The sequence below is a fragment of the Mauremys reevesii genome, linkage group 9, assembly GCF_016161935.1.
Source record: "Mauremys reevesii isolate NIE-2019 linkage group 9, ASM1616193v1, whole genome shotgun sequence".
Taxonomy (NCBI): Eukaryota; Metazoa; Chordata; order Testudines; family Geoemydidae; genus Mauremys; species Mauremys reevesii.
The window spans coordinates 39,191,832-39,208,390 of NC_052631.1; the positions used below are offsets into that span (position 1 = coordinate 39,191,832).

The following is a 16,559-nucleotide window of genomic DNA, read 5'->3' on the forward strand; positions in this document are numbered from 1 at the left end:
GCATGGACTATATGGGAGATACTTGATCTGATCACTGTATGGGGAGAGGATTCCGTGGTAGCAGAACTACATTCCAGAAGACGGAATGCCAAAACATTTGAAAAAGTCTCCAGGGGCATGATGGAGAGAGGACACAATAGGGACTTAGTACAGTGCCGCGTGAAAGTTAAGGAGCTCAGGCAAGCCTACCAGAAAACCAAAGAAGCAAATGGACGATCTGGTGCAGAGCTGCAGACTTGCCACTTCTATGCTGAGCTGCATACAATTCTAGGGGGGCTGCCACCACTACCCCCCCAACTGTGGATTCCGAGGAGGGGGTACTCTCAGCCATACCTGAGGATTTTGCGGACGGGGAGGAGGAGAATATAATAATAATAATAAATGATAATTATTGGAGATGGGTATATCTCCTAGAACTGGAAGGAGGAGGACGAGCTTGGGGAGAACAGTGTGCTGTGTGCTCTCCACAACAGCCAGGATCTTTTTCTCAGCCTCACTGAAGTAGCCTCCCAACCATCCCAAGGCGGTATCCCAGACCATGAAGCCATGGAAGGGACCTCTGGTGAGTGTACCTTTGGAAATATTACACATGGTTTAAAAGCAAGCTTTTTTTTTTTTTTTAAATGATTAATTTACCCTGAGGACTTGGGATGCCTTCGCGGCCAGTACAGCTACTGGAAAAGTCTGTTAACGTGTCTGGGGATGGAGCTGAAATCCTCTAGGGTCAGCTCCATGAAGCTCTCCTGGAGGTGCTCCAAAAGCCTTTGCAGAAGGTTTCTGGGCAGCGCAGCCTTATTTCGTCCTCCCATGGTAGGACACTTTACCACGTCATGCTAGTGGCAAGTAATCTGGTATCATTGCATGACAAAGCATGGCAGCGTATTGTCCCGGTGTTTGCTGGCATTCAAGCAACATCCGTTCTTTATCCCGCTGTGTTCTCCTCAGGAGAGTGATATCGTTCATGGTAACCTGGTTGAAATACAGAAATTTTAATTAAGGGGACAGATGTGTCCATTCCTATGAGGCTGTTTGCCTGTGGCTGAAAAGAAATCCTTCCCTGCGGTTAGCCAAGCAGCGAGCATTGGTGCTGAGCTGTTGGCGTTTGGCTAGCAGGGATCTTCCCTGATACCAGCCATGCAGTGTGGGGATGGGTAAAGTGATCATCTCAGAGAATTGGATTGGGGGGAGGGGGTTAGTTTGGTTTCTGCTGCTGCACATTAACATGAAAACGGCAGCACTCAACGGGCTCTGCTTGGTACGTGGGAAAGGAGGGCGCTGCTTTATGAAGGTTGCAGAAGCCGAAAGACAATGGCTTACCATGGCCGCATGCAAGCTGAATTCTGTTGCCCCGCCCTGCATCTGTGATCTCTAACACCAAAGCCACAGGCACTCGATATTAAGATGCAAAATGTGACCTTGTACTGAAATCACATGTGCTATGTGATGTGAATAGTGTTGTTCACCGTGAAAGAATACACACATTGTTCTCTCCCTTTTTTTCCTCCCACAGCTGCAAATTTTTCAAGCCTCCCTCCTCCGTCCCGAAGGCTATCTAAGATAAGGCGGTGAAAAAAACGCACACGAAATGAAATTTTCTCTGAAATAATGCAATCAACCTGCAGTGAAAGAGTTCATTTGAATGAGCGGAAGGACACAGTATCACAGTACAGGAAAGTGGCCAACCAACGTGAGGCCAGGAGGGATGCTCAAGATGAGAGGTGGCAGCAGGAAGATCAGAGGAGGCAGGATGCAACGCTGCAGCTACTGTGGGATCAAACGGACATGCTCCAGCATCTGGTGGAGCTTCAGGAACGGCAGCAGGATCACAGAGTGCCACTGCAGCCCCTGTATAACCACCCTACCGCCTCCCCATGTTCCATAGCCTCCTCCCCCAGATGCCCAAGAATGTGGAGATGGGGGGAAGAGGCTCTGTGCACCCTGCCACTCCACCCCAGTGGACAGCCCAAGCAAAATGCTGTCATTCAACAAGTTTTGAAGTGGCCTTTTCCTTCCTTCCCTCCTCCCATATCCCACCCGGACTACCTTGTCAGTTCTCTCCCTATTTTTATAATCAATTAATAAAGAATACATGGTTTTTAAATGATAGTGACTTTATTTCCTCTGAAAGCAAGCTGTGATCGAAGGGGGGAGGGTGGGTGGCTTACAGGGAATGAGTCAATGAAGGGGGCAGGTTTTCATCAAGGACAAACAAACGGAACTCTCAAACCGTAGCCTGGCCAGTCATGAAACTGGTTTTCAAAGCTTCTCTGATGTGCAGCGCATCCTGGTGTGCTCTTGTAACTGCCCTGGTGTCTGGCTGCGCATAGTCAGCAGCCAGGTGATTTGCTTCAACCTCCCACCCTGCCATAAATGTCTCCCCCTTACTCTCTCTCAGAGATTGTGGAGCACACAGCAAGCAGCAATAACAATGGGAATATTGTTTTGGCTGAGGTCTAAGCGAGTCAGTAACGTGCGCCAGCGACCCTTTAAACGTCCAAATGCACATTCTACCACCGTTCTGCACTTGCTCAGCCTATAGTTGAACAGTTCCTGACTGCTGTCCAGGCTGCCTGTGTGTGGCTTCATGAGCCATGGCATTAAGGGGTAGGCTGGGTCCCCAAGGATAACTTTAGGCATGTCAGTATCCCCAACGGTTGTTTTCTGGTCTGGGAAGTAAATCCCTTGCTGCAGCCGCTTAAACAGAGTAGTGTTCCTGAAGACGTGAGCGTCATGAACCCTTCCCGGCCATCCCACATTGATGTTGGTGAAACGTCTCTTGTGATCCCCCAGTGCTTGCAGCACCATTGAAAAGTACCCCTTGCAGTTTATGTACTGGCTGCCCTGGTGCTCTGGTGCCAAGATGGGGATATGGGTTCCATCTATCGCCCCACCACAGTTAGGGAACCCCATTACAGCAAAGACATCTACTATGACCTGCACATGTCCCAGAGTCACTACCTTTGGTGGCAGCAGCTCAGTGATTGTGCTGGCTACTTGCATCACAGCAGCACCCACAGTAGATTTGGCCACTCCAAACTGATTCCCGACTGACCAGTAGCTGTCTGGCATTACAGACTTCCACAGGGTGATTGCCACTCACTTCTCAACTATGAGGGCTGCTCTCATTTTGGGGTCTTTGCGCTTTAAGGCAGGGGTAAGCAAGTCACAAAGTTCCATGAAAGTGGCCCTACGCATACAGAAGTTTCACAGCCACTGGGACTCATCCCACACCTGCAATACTATGCAGTCCCACCAGTCTGTCCTTGTTTCCCGGGCCCAGAATCGGTGTTCCACGGCATGAACCTGCCCCATTAACACTATGATCTCCAAAGTGCTGGGGCCCATGGTTTGAGAGAACTCTGTGTCCATGTCCTCATCACTCTCATTGCTGCGCTGCCGCCTCCTTGCCTGGTTTTGCAGGTTCCGGTTCAGCATAAACCGCACAATCATGTGCGAGGTGTTTACAATGCTCATGGCTGCTGCGTTGAGCTGAGCGGGCTCCATGCTTGCCGTGGTATGGCGTCCGCACAGGTAACCCAGGAAAATAGGCACAAAACAGTTGTCTGCTGTTGCTTGCACAGAGGGAGGGGGAGGGGGCCTGACGACATGTACCCAGAACCACCTGTGACAATGTTTTTTTGCCTCATCAGGCATTGGGATCTCAACCCAGAATTCCAGTGGGTGGGGGAGACTGCGGGAACTATGGGATAGCTACCCGCAGTGCAATGCTCCGGAAGTCGATGCTAGCCTCGGTACTATGGACGCACACGGCTGAATTAATGTGATTAGTGTGGCTGCATGCACTCGACTTTATACAATCTGTTTCCAAAAATCGCTTTCTGAAAAATCGGAATAATCTCATAGTGTAGACATACCCTTTATCTGAAATAAGGAGCCTAGTCTAAGGTCTTGTCTACACTACAGACATATATTGGTATAATTACATTGCTCAGGGGTGCAAAAAACACACACACCTGATCAACATATTTAGGTTGGTATAACTCCCTGTCTAGACAGCACTATGTCAGCAGGAGACATTCTCCCACCGACACAGCTACCATCTCTCGGGGAAGTGAGTTAACTAAGCCTACTGAAGAGCTTTCTCCCATCAGCTCTTAGAGCATCTTCATTCATGCACTGCAGCAGTGCTGTGCTCATGCAGTGTGTTAACGTTACACATGCCCTAAACAGCATGAGTAGTATTTTCAGAAGTGCTTAGCATTGGCCAAAGTGCTCCTGTAGAAATCAATGGGAATTGAGCCCTTTTGAAATTCTCACCCTTCTTGTTTTGCTCTCTTTGTATATTGGAAAAGGGGACTTTCTACTTCTGTGTCTTTTTCTTTTTCATCCCAACTCCCTCTTTGTTCCTCTCATCTTCCCCTTCTCACTTTGCTCAGTTCGACTGGGCAACGGACTGGAGTGCAGATCCTGCTCAATCTCCAAATGTGAGAGGGTGAGGATTCTTCATAGTAGGTATGTGATGAATTAGATGGTGGTGTTCTGCAAAATGCAAGAGAGATCACAGCCGTGGATTTGGGATTTCTCACAAACTGAGCATAAAAAGCAAGTTGTGGTGAGATGTAAAATCCACTTTGAAAATACACTAAGCACAGCTTGGATTCACTAGCAAAGCTAGCATTTCAGAACTGTAGAGTGAACTCTTTAGCAGAGCCAATATTGTGGGCTTTTTTATAAATATTTCCAAAAAGCTATTCAAAGCTCTCCTGTCCCACTAAAAAAAATAATAAAAATTGGTAACTCTTGTGCATTTAATGGACTAAATCATCCTTTTGCGTAGTCTAAGTAAAACCTTCAGCACGTGACATTGGGGAGGAAATCTCTGTGAAGATTCCCCCCACACACGTTGTCCTGGCAGAAGGATGGTGCTTGTAGAAAAGGATACAGGTCATGCCCTCAAACCTTGGGGATCTATACAAGCCTAGGGGACTCTGTGCAGAGACATTGGGTGGGATACACAGGGGAACTTAAGTGTATAACTGCTACTGGAGGTGCCCAAATCCAAAACTTTTATCCTCAAAGCCCCCTCTTTAGCTGTTACCAGTCTCTGGGTGCCTACGTTTGTCAATGGGAATGTGCGTGGCTGTCTCAGTCTTGACGGCATTGAACAGCTTGGTGGCTAGCATGCCTCAGCCCCAGCAAGATACACAAAGTAGGCATTCCCCACCTATCTCGCTGCAGAATCCAAGATGTGCTCTCACACTGCTGTAATACAAGTCTATTGGATCGGCCCTTGAACAAAATACAGCCAGAGGAGTTGGTGGTGCCCCCTTATACTCAGTTACCCAGTGCTTAGAGTATCCACCCACAATGAGAGAGAGACAGGTCAAAATACCTACTCTACCTGACGTGGAACAGGGATTTAAACCCAGGCCTTTCCCCTCCCAGATGAGTGCTCCCACTACTGTGCTATGGAGTTCATCTTTCTCTGCTCCAGTGAATACAAAGTGCAAGAGCTTCAACAGGGGATGGCTGGAGAGAGATGCACACCATAATTGGTCTTTCCAAGATAGAATATTAATTATACCCGAGCAACTTCATATTTATTTCAAAACTGCCAGGAGAATTTGAATGCTCAATTACCATTAATTTCATTGGGTGTCTGAATTCCTTTGGATGCTTCATTCTCTGCATACTTCACTTCAATGTGTGAAGCAGAAATTCACATCTGTGAGGGGGTGTAATGCTAGAGGTCATAGGATTTACACAACAGGATTTACCTAGAGTAGTATTTGCAGTAGTGTATGCTTTTTACAAAAAAAACCCCAAAACTGATAGTGTAAATCATAACTTTTTTTTTATTCAAAACAATAATTAAAATGGGGTGAAAATGAGGTAAAAGGCACAATCTTACAATTGTTACCAATTCTGGCTAATAAAACTTACAACTGATAATCAATGAAAGTCATGCAGAAATATTTAAATCAGAAAGGAAGAGTTGTTAACCATTATATTAAGGCGGTTTAAACAAGACTTACACTGAAAGGAGATAAACTCTGCCAGGCATGGAATGCTTGTCCCATGTTGTGGGTATTGATATTCAGCATCCATATATGTAACTAGCTGCTGCATTGTTTTGGAATAAAATGTGCAGAACCACTACAGGTGGTCAACATTCCACTTAGTGGCCTCCACTATACACCTCTCAAATTCACAGGTCAAAATAGACTGTTTCTGTCACTCAGGAAGTATGCACGTGGTTATCCTAGCTACACTCCAAGAAGTGTATTGTTGAGTTTACAAAATGATTATATTTGGCTTCTGGCTGACTGCTGACTTCTTGAATTATGCTTTCATAAGTGCATAACTTGGAATCCTAGCAAGCGCATTGACTGCTGCAATCCATTTGATAGTTCATTTTAGGCCAAACATCCAAAATATGTAAATTATAATGAATAGTTCTCATTTTGCCAGCATTCTTAAATTTCTCATGTATCAAATCTACTTCTGAATTTAATAAAGCTTACATGGCATCTTCGATCAACAAATAAGGACTGGCCATATTAGTATTGACACCACTGACAAAGAGGAGGGCAAAAGTTGTACACGTTTTAGCATGTTGAGTTGGGGACTCTCTTTCCAGTTGGGTGTGGTCAAAGGATTATTATGATAGTGTAAACTGGATGTTCTGTTGCCTTAAATGCACCTATGCTCATATGTACCCCTTCACTATATTTTTTGACTGTATCACAGTGACTCTTCCATGTGATGCAATGCTAATAACTCCTAGGCCAGTCTACCCTACCACTCATGTCGGTACAATGTATGTCACTCGGGGGTGTGACTAAGCCACCCACCTGAGTGACGTAAATTACACCGACCTAAGCTCTGGTGGGACAGTGCTATGTCTGTGGGGGAAATTCTCCCACCAACACAATAGTAACTGATTTATTATGCCAACAGGAGAGTTCTCTTTCATCGGCATAGAGCGTCTTCACCGGATGCGCTACAGCGGAGCAGTTGCATCAGTGCAGCTGCACCATTGTAGCGCTTCTAGTGTGGAGTAGTCCTTTGTGGTGCATTCTTCCCAAGAGTCTGGCATCTTGAAGCTGGAGGCCATCCAAAACCTGCAAATATTTCTGCATATGAAGGTTCTGCTTTGGAATAGGCACATTTAAGGATGTGTAGAGCAGAATTTTCAGCTTATGTAGCAGCATCAGAGCAGCCAAAGTGGATAAGAGAGGTGACTGGAGGGAAGGAAGAGTCTCCTCAGGGTGAAAGAGCATTTAAGGTTTCCTAAGAGTTCCCTAAAAACTTACTGTTTACTGTTGCTGTTATTGGGCATGATCTTGTATGTCAGCAACTCTGTAAACAGTAAAATGCAATAAATGCACCACTGTATCAGGAGAATAATGTGGAAGTCCCATCAATGCATAGCCTTTAAATCAACTATGTATGGAGTGGGAGGGTTCAAACAGTGAAGCAGAGAACATAAGCAATGTCTGCTTTTGTTGGCTAGAATAGTGTCATATACATCTAAATCAGATTTCCTAAGAAGCAAACTTTATTTTTACTTTTAGAATATTTATTCATTCTTTTAAAGTCACTGGATTAAAATGTCTTGGGAGGGAATTTGTGCATAATTTTCAAGGTTTAAATATTTTACTTGTAATTCCTGCCTCCCATATGGTCATGGCTTTCTGTGATTTTTGTTTTGCCAAGAGGACTGTGGCAGTTACCAACAATAATATGCCCATTTCAATAAGCATCTGTTTGTTCAGGCTAATATGCTGTGCCTTATATATGTTAGTTTAATTAAAAAATAGCTTGTGTACTGTGAAGATGTTATGTGAATTTGTTAAAGCAGTCTTAAGGGTGCTACCTAAGTCTAATGTACCGGTACTTAATATAGGATCAAGGCTTAAGAGTTAAGGTTGAAACTGAATCCTTAACGCTCAGTGGCATTGTCTAGGTGTTGCAACTTATTTGCTCCCATGCTGAAAAAAGGCTCTTACTCAAGTAAAAACTGTGTTAAATATTAATAATTTCACCATCTGCTTGATTGTTTTGTCTTCAGCATTTTTATTGTGATTTAGTCCGGAAAGAGATTTACTTGTAGCTCTTTCCTTCTATGAGTGGGAAAAAAAACATAGATGTGTTTCATTGTGGAAATCCATCTGGTGAATTTAGCAACTAGAATTTATTCTGGCTTATTCTTGGGATAGATTGCTGGGTGCAGAGCACTTTTGAAGTGCTCAGTGTCATTACTTAGGTTGACATCAATAGAAATCTTGCCTTTTACTATAATAGCAGCAGACGTAGGCCCTAGTGCAAATGTTAACAATTACTCTGTCTTAACTAATCTAGTTCTGGGTGGGTAGCCTTTCTCTAGATTCAGCTGAATCTTGTATGTACATAGTAGCCACTTCAAAAACCATTATGGTTCATTCCTGAGTACACTCTTTAAACTTGCACAAAAGTATGGTGGTCTCATTTCTAGAAATGCCTGAGTCTGACTCTTCAGCATAATACTTCCTTAAAGCATGACACCAGTATATTTAAGGAGTTTTAGGATGTTTTAGTGTTCAGAACACACTCATTTTTCTTCATACTTCCAGCAGAACCATGTGGGCTTAAAGAAGCCAAAAAAGTCATTCAGCCATTGTACAGTGGAAAGCTGTGGACACAAGTAACAGGTAATGGAAGTTCTTTGAATATAAAGAATATGTGGTCTCAGTGGGATATGGTTTTTAACTTTTTATAACTTTAATCAACCTCATCCTGAGTGCACTGCTGCACTGCCATACTTCACCCATGCAGTACCAGCTAGTGCCTTCTCTAGTGGGTACAGTAGTCCCTTAATTTCTGATGCAATCAACATTTGGGAAATATTTAGCTTGACAGTCTTTCACCTGAGAATGAGAATATTGATCATTCACTAATAAAAATTGTCCTTGTTACCAAAGAGCATTGCAACATCTAAACAAAGTAAAGAAGGCTGGTTTTCTGCAGCTTTTAGAGCTTGTAGCTTTTCCTGCAGAGAGCAGGCAGTTTAGATGCAGTTCCTGATGTTTAAAATTATTACAATTTAAATTTTAAAACTTAAAATAAGAAAACTCCCATTGCTTTCAGTGGGAGCAGTTAGGCCAATGCTGAACACTTTTTTAAAAATCCCACTCACTTGAAGTGTTCCTACTATAAATTTGCAATAATCTCTGAAAAGCAAAATTACATGTTAAGGTGGAAAGACAATTCAGCAAGTATGTGGAAATCTATCAAGACTGTGCATAGCCTTTTATACTAGTTGGAGCACATATTATCTCCTGTCCAATAAGGTTTAAATGCAAGAGGTTTTATAAAATACTTAGCTACACAAGCAGTTTTTGCAACTAATACATCTTTTTAAACTAGATATTTTTACATGTGTACAGAGGACCATCTTAGATTTCATATATGAAACTTTTTCAAAATATATCTATAGCAGGGAGCTGGTGCAAAAGCACCTCATGGTACCCTGGCTCAGCCAGCTCCAATCAAGAGAAATAGATTGGGGCTGGTGAAACAGACCTGATGCCTGGCCTGCGGATTGGCTCCACCTGCGGGCCTGACAAGCCAGCAGTTATAAGGGCTGGGAGCCAGTAGAAAAGCCAGCCAGGGTAAGGTCAGTCTCCTAGCTGACTGTAGGAAAAGGGGGAACTAACCCTGCATGCCTTGTATATAGCTTAACGCTGGTCGTGTGAAAACTCTGTGTGTAAATAAAGCCATGGGTGCTGCATAACTGGAGGCCTCTCTGCACTTTATTGGGACAGCTAGTGGGTCCAGGAAGGGGGGCGGGGCATTGGACCCGGTTACAATATCTTCATAATTTTGTCAATAGACATGTACTATAATTTTTTCTTTTCAACCACCAGCAAATCAATCCATTGGTGCAAATCTGGGGAGGAGACAGTTTAACGACAAAGGTAAATTTAGCTGCAGACATAGGTAGCATACATTTGTCAGCAATTTTTTGTAAATACTGGGGACTGAAAATAAGGTTATAATGGAAATGATGCAACCTTAACTATAGCAGTTTCTGTCTGGTACTTGCTATAAAGCTGAATACATATTCTTGTTATTTGATAGCAATTACAATTGATGTGGTAACAATCTCTTTCCCATTAGCTTTATTTCGTATAGCAACTGTGTTACTATAGATTCAGTGGTATGGGAGGAAGCACTTGAAATTGCTGTCTTGAATTAATGCCCTAGGATGCTGCAGTCTTTTTATTTTTTTCTTTCAGTGAGCCATTTACAGCATCAATAATTGGCTTGTATTTCCTATCTTAAAACCCATAGCAGGAATCAACAGTTTAATTATGTCCACTCAGATGCATCTCTCTCCAGCAATGTTAAATGATTGCCGATGGTTTTTTATTATTATTATTATTTATTTCATTTTTTATTTAACATGCAACCTAACACAGCCAAATTTGGCTGGTAGAGGATGGTGGATAAAGAAAAATCAAGCTAAATGATAGGGATGTCACTGGAGTACAACTCTCGTCAATGAACTATCAATATTTCTATTCTAAGCCTATGCTCTAAGATGTTGAGACTGAGTTGATAGGAGCTTTTCACAATTATTGCCTGCAAAGGAAAGCACTAGGAAAAAATCTGTCTATACAAGCCATCTATAGCTTTTATTCCTAGATTTTGGCTACCAGTATCTCTATAAAATAGCTGGGAAACAGGGGAGCTAACGAGACATGGTTCTAGCTCTGTGAGCAAAGGGAAGTGTATGGGTATGCCCATCTGACCTCTGCATGGCGTGCCTGGCAGGATCACTTTCATGGTAATGCTCAGAATGCTTTGTTAACTCACATAATTGGTCCATACCATGGTTGAACTCTTAAGCCAAGGAAACCCAAAATGTTTGGGCCCATATGTGCATGCCAGCTTGCTTTTCTCCTTGTTCCAGATTAGGAGTTTTCCAAGAGAGAAACGTTGGTTTAGGTGAGTAATTAAAAGTCAGCCTGGGGCTCTTTCTCTTCCTACAAATATATGTAAAGTCGGTTAAACTATTCCCAGGTGATCAGCAAGCGAAAGTTCTCTGTACTACCTGGGCTAGCTGGGAAAACCATGGTTAAGAGAGAACATAATGAGGAATGATAGACACAGAGAAAGGAAAAGACTGACAGAATGGAGGACAGGTGTGTCAGTAGTGCAGTGGCATCACATGTTAGGCTGGAACAGCTTTTTCCCTTTAGGATAGCAAAGGCTAGAAGCCCTGTAGATGCAGTATAACCACCCATGGTGGGAGGGGAGCAGAGCACTCCCTGTCTGTCTCTTCTGCCTGACTAAATGAACAATGCTCATGGACAGGGAGGGAGCCATGTCTAACTGTTCTGACTGGGGAGAGTGTGTGCAGCTGCAGCTTAGTGATGGAGAATGTACATTATCCCATCCTCAAAAGGAGACCAGGAGATGCTCAGGACAAATGCTTGAGGCAAAGCATGGATGAGATGGCTGGTGGCTGGGGTAATTGCATGAAATCCCAAATGGAGAAGGAGAGGGAAAGAGACTCAGAGAGAAGAGGAATGAGGTAAAAGAAATGAAGAGAAGCTAAGGGTTCATCTTTACTGCAATAAAAGATCTGTGACTGGCCTGGGTCATCTGACTTGGGTTTGTGAGGTTTGAGCTGTGAGGCTAAAAATTGCATTCTATACATATCTAAGAGCCTGAGCCCAAACTTCTATGATACTACTTTTAGCCCTGCAAACCTGAGTCATTGGATCACAATGGTCCCTTCTGGTCTTAAAGCCTTTGAAACCCCAGGTCTGTGGCTTGGTGCTTTGGGTTTTTTATTACAGTGTAGACATACCCTATTTGTTTCATGTGCAGATGCTTCTGTGATTGGGGGCTGAAAGAAACCCACGTTCAAGAATCAGAGGGATAGCCATGTTAGTCTGTAACCACAAAAACAACAAGGAGTCCATGGCCCCTTAAAGACTAACAGATTTATTTGAGCATAAGCTTTCATAGGTAAAAAACCCCACTTCTTCAGATGCATGGAGTGAAAATTACAGACGCAGGCATAAATATACTGACACATGAAGAGAAGGGAGTTACCTTACAAGTGGAGAACCAGTGTTGACAAGGCCAATACAGTCAGAGTGGATGTGGTCCACTCCAAATAATTGATGAGGAGGTGTCTGAATGGATAACCAAAGTGATTCAGAAACAATGGTTCCCTCCCACAGCTTGGGGATTTCCCACTTGAGAGCCTAAACAAAGATTTTCGCCTCTTCCAAAACCTAACTATAGACAAATGAAATTAAAGCCTTGATTACAACTGCTGTTTGAATATGTTAACATTCATTTCCTTGATCAATGGATACTGAAGGCAATGATGTTGCTATAAAAAAATTATGCTTAACTTTGCTATGACCTCTTCAGAAGCTTGAAATACACATTTTTCCTTAGTCTGTACAATCTGGTTAACACTGACATTTTTTCCCTGTTCTCTGAATGGAGTCAACATTAATTAGCATGGCTGCATTTCTCACCACCTAATTACAGAATATCTTGTCAGAATTGTGATTTTGATCTTCTGAAATCTTCTGAAGGTGCAATGCAAAACTCCTGCAGCCTTTTTTTCATCCCAGTGAGGCCCTTTAATATGGGTAAAGAGCAAACAGGGCTGGAGACAATGCAATGAGGAGAGGACTTGAGAAAATATATATGGTAGTTCGGAAGTGTCCTACTATAAAACCTTTTTGAAGGCAAGGAAAAATGTGAGCTAATGTGATCATGATATACAATAAAAAGAAAATACATAGCCTTTGTGACGGGTTGGGTCACAGAGACCCCCCCTTGGGACTGACACCTGATGTGCTGAGACTACCTCTGAGCCCGTTTTCCCTGGCAGCTTGGGACTTCAGTACCCTGTCTTGTTGAGCCAGACATGCCAGCCTGCTACAAACACAGACCCAGGTCTGAACCACGTCCCCCAAATGCTGCAGGCTTAACTGAAAACCGCTTAAGAAATGCTCCTGTCTCCAGCACCCAGATACCCAGTTCCCAATGGGGTCCAAACCCCAACTAAATCCATTTTACTCTGTATAAAGCTTATACAGGGTAAACTCAAATTGATTGCCCTCTTTAACACTGATAGAGAGAGATGCACAGCTGTTCGCTCCCCCAGGTATTAATTACTTGCTCTGGGTTAATAAGCAAAAAGTGATTTTATTAAATATAAAAAGTAGGATTTAAGTGGTTCCAAGTAATAACAGACAGAACAAAGTAAATTACCAAGCAAAATAAAACAAACAACGAGGTTAATTCAATCAGGGAGGATGAGGCCATCTTCTAGCAGTTGAATATACTCAGTAGATCATAACCTTTGCAAAGATATGTTACATGGTATATCTAGCATAAAACGTATTCCAGTTATGTCATATTTACACTCAGAAGCATATTTCTATAAAGCATTATGGGGTGCAACATCACAGCCTTATCTCAGGAATATGTTGTTTCAGGGGTATGGGAATCTCCTATTACCCTTTAATCTCTTGCTTCTACCAAATTCTGTGTGCTCACTGGTTGAGCCAAATGTGGCACATCAGATGAGTGGTGTATACTTCCCAAGGAAAAACAAATTTGTGTAATGAGCGGTGGGTAGGTGGGTGTTCGTCCCACCACACATCTTGCCTTTTTGTTTTTTTCAGAGAAAATGACTGGCAAGAAACAGGAGGAGAATGAAATTCCACATGCCTTCAGAATTGGTTTTGGATAGTTCATTCTCATGTCCATTGCTGGATTTATTTGTTGTTGTATATGTTTCATTGGTTGGCTTTAGCAATATATGCCATATTTAGTGGTTTTTCTGTGTGGTATTTGTAACCCCTCTAATACTTGTAATGTACGTTTGGCCCGTCCTTTGGAAGAAAGCTTAAAGGATATTTCCTCTTGCATGCTGTGGAGCTACCCTTTTCCCATCCTTGTTGGGGTGGGGGTGGGGAGACAAGGTTTTGTTTCTGTATAGATGCTGTTGATATTTTTATACATTTATACAAGTGGTAAGACGATCCAAAGGTATGTTAGATGTGTAAAGGATAGAAACCCACATGTTTCAGAACATATTCCCAAATACTGAATGCCTGGAGTTAGAAAGAAGCTTCCGTGCCATGAGCAGAATTATTATCGGGGTTTGAAGCATTCCTCTGAAATGACAGAGGGTGTTGGTCTGATCTAGTATTGCAGTTCCTGTAGAATGCCAAGGCTTTCTCTTCTGTGTTCCTGCTTGTGGCAATTCATAGAGGTAAAAGATCAGATGAGGAACACAGAAATCACTTTTGATCACAATCTGTTGGGTGTTAAACATAGTATAAAAATCTGTGCAGGCTGCACTGTTGTTTATCCTCTAACCAGGTGGTAAGAGCAAAACATGCCTTCACAGCCATGAGGTTCTATTGCTGTAATCCCCTCTCTCTGTGGCAGCTCTACTGCTTGCAGGTTGCTCAGAAAGCAGTGAGATGTTTGAGGAATCATAATCCTATTTTGTCCATCCTAGCTTCTCTGTGTGGGTGGCCTACACAGGGTAGACTGATATTTTTAAGTTTGTGCTGCTTTGTCCTGACTAGTATCTGCCTACTGATAGGTTACAATGGGGGGAGAGCCTTACATCTTGCATTGGCAACTAAACTTGCTTTGTGATGGAATGACCTAGTCTATCTTTTGGTCAATCCAATATCTATCTCCACATCCATCTCTCTGTACTTTAAAACATCTCTTAATTTAATCATGGTATTTCCTGCACCCATTCTTGTGCCTCTGCTTATTATCCTTTCCCTGTTCCTTTACCACCACCTTTGATATGTGTTTAAAAACCCATATCAAAAAGTCAGATATTTGGCAACAGTCCTGTAATGTGATTTTATGCACATGAATATTGAATGCAATGAGATTATGCATGTGTATACAATTTACCCATTTGTAAGGTTTTTTTTCAAGATCAGAGTCTTAATTTATAAAGCACCAAATGCTTTGGTGAACTGGTTCTGTAAAAATGATTATTCTTTTAATTTATACTGCATATATGTTGAAGGAAAAGAAGTGTGTTATTGATGTCAATGTAGCACTCATGATGGGGTTTAGTTAACTGATGCAAGGAGAACCAAAAAAAAAAGCTGCTGTAAGCGTAGAGAAGTGGTGTCTATTTTGTATTTTTTTCCATCTTATAAATATTTCTGAGCAAAGGGCCTTTAACACTTGCTTAAGTACTGTAATGGAATAGACATATTTGGACATCATGAAGACTATGCAAAAGTTATACAAAGTCACTGTACAGAGTTTATGGTAGACTTCAATGTCTCCCAAGGTCAGTCTTTTATGGAGGCTTCCCATACAGTTGCCTTAGATAATTTGGAGAAGAAAGGGAATTAGTGACTTAAAATATAATCAAAATTCTTTAACTCACAAAATAAGGAAATTCACATGTAAACAGCAACATTGCTTCTCTAAAATGCAGCAGTTGGCTCAATTAAAGCTGAACCCTGCGATGATGATAGTCCATTGCTGTCTTACAAATTTAATTCAGACCATTAACTTCATACTGATGCTGTGGCATATGGGTAGCTTTTTATTATTTTAATATAACTGACTTCTACTATTTAGGTCTTTTATGGTCTAAATTTTTTTTTATTGCAAGTAATTAGTTTTTAAAAAAAAGATATTTATCTTTCTTTTTAATCACTTTAATAGCTGGAAAAAATCTGCTTCATAAGATTTATAGTTCTATTTCCAGTGTGTTCTCTAAATCACATTTTAATTGAATTTTATGTTTATGTGGCTGATTCCTAGAATGCTTTTAAACTCTCATTCTCACAGGTTCCTTACGACTGTTACGCATATTCTAATCAGTTGCCTTTTTAAAATAGTTTTTGCCTCTTTTTTTATGTGCTGCTTATTTTTTTAAAATCCAATAAATAGAATAGTTCATACAGAATAAGGAAAATAAAAAGGTTATTGGATAACACACACAAAAAATATCCATTGGTAAATTTCATATTTAGTTTCTCCTTTGTTACTATGTAAACACTTCAGTTATTTACCGGTTGTTATAGTGAATGTTGCATAAGTGGCAAAAGCAGAAAATAACTGAAGAAAAAATATACTTCATATGTGTTCAATAAATTAATACAAGAGCTGTATTCATTTATTTTATTAATTCTTTTATAAACAGATCACAATCAATTGTATAGCCTAACATAAGTAATATAATGCCAGGGGAAAAAAACACAGGAAATAAAAATAACACAAAAGATCAGAAAAGACTAAAGAATAGTACTTGGATATATTTTCTTCCAGAACATTTTCTTAATTTCTTGCATTAAATTAAGAAGCTTATACTTTTTATTCAGAGTAACTCCCATATGACCTCCTATTTTCCATCACCTAGGAATGAGTTCCTTGTAAAATATTTTAGATCTCCCATGCATGTATAAACCAGTCCCTTAGTGTTTGTGGTAATAGGATGCACAGATATATGCTTAGCATGTGTGACACATGGCTAGCAACGCTTTCTCCTGGATTGGATCTGGACAGAAGTCATAAATCGA

At 41.7% G+C, this 16,559-nt stretch overlaps 1 protein-coding gene across 12 annotated transcripts in view; it reads left to right on the plus strand.

Moving 5' to 3' along the window:
• SPSB4 (splA/ryanodine receptor domain and SOCS box containing 4) overlaps window positions 1-16,559 on the plus strand; it is a 334,027-nt gene that overhangs the window by 172,636 nt on the left and 144,832 nt on the right. For 2 of the 12 annotated variants that reach the window (XM_039489649.1, XM_039489645.1), the window contains 2 exons: window positions 8,577-8,654; window positions 9,870-9,920. The exons of 8 other annotated variants lie outside the window; for them this stretch is intronic. The gene's annotated coding sequence lies outside the window, so the exon portion shown is untranslated. The remainder of the gene's footprint in view (window positions 1-8,576; window positions 8,655-9,869; window positions 9,921-16,559) is intronic. 2 more of the 12 variants (XM_039489650.1, XM_039489646.1) reach the window with 1 other exon arrangement.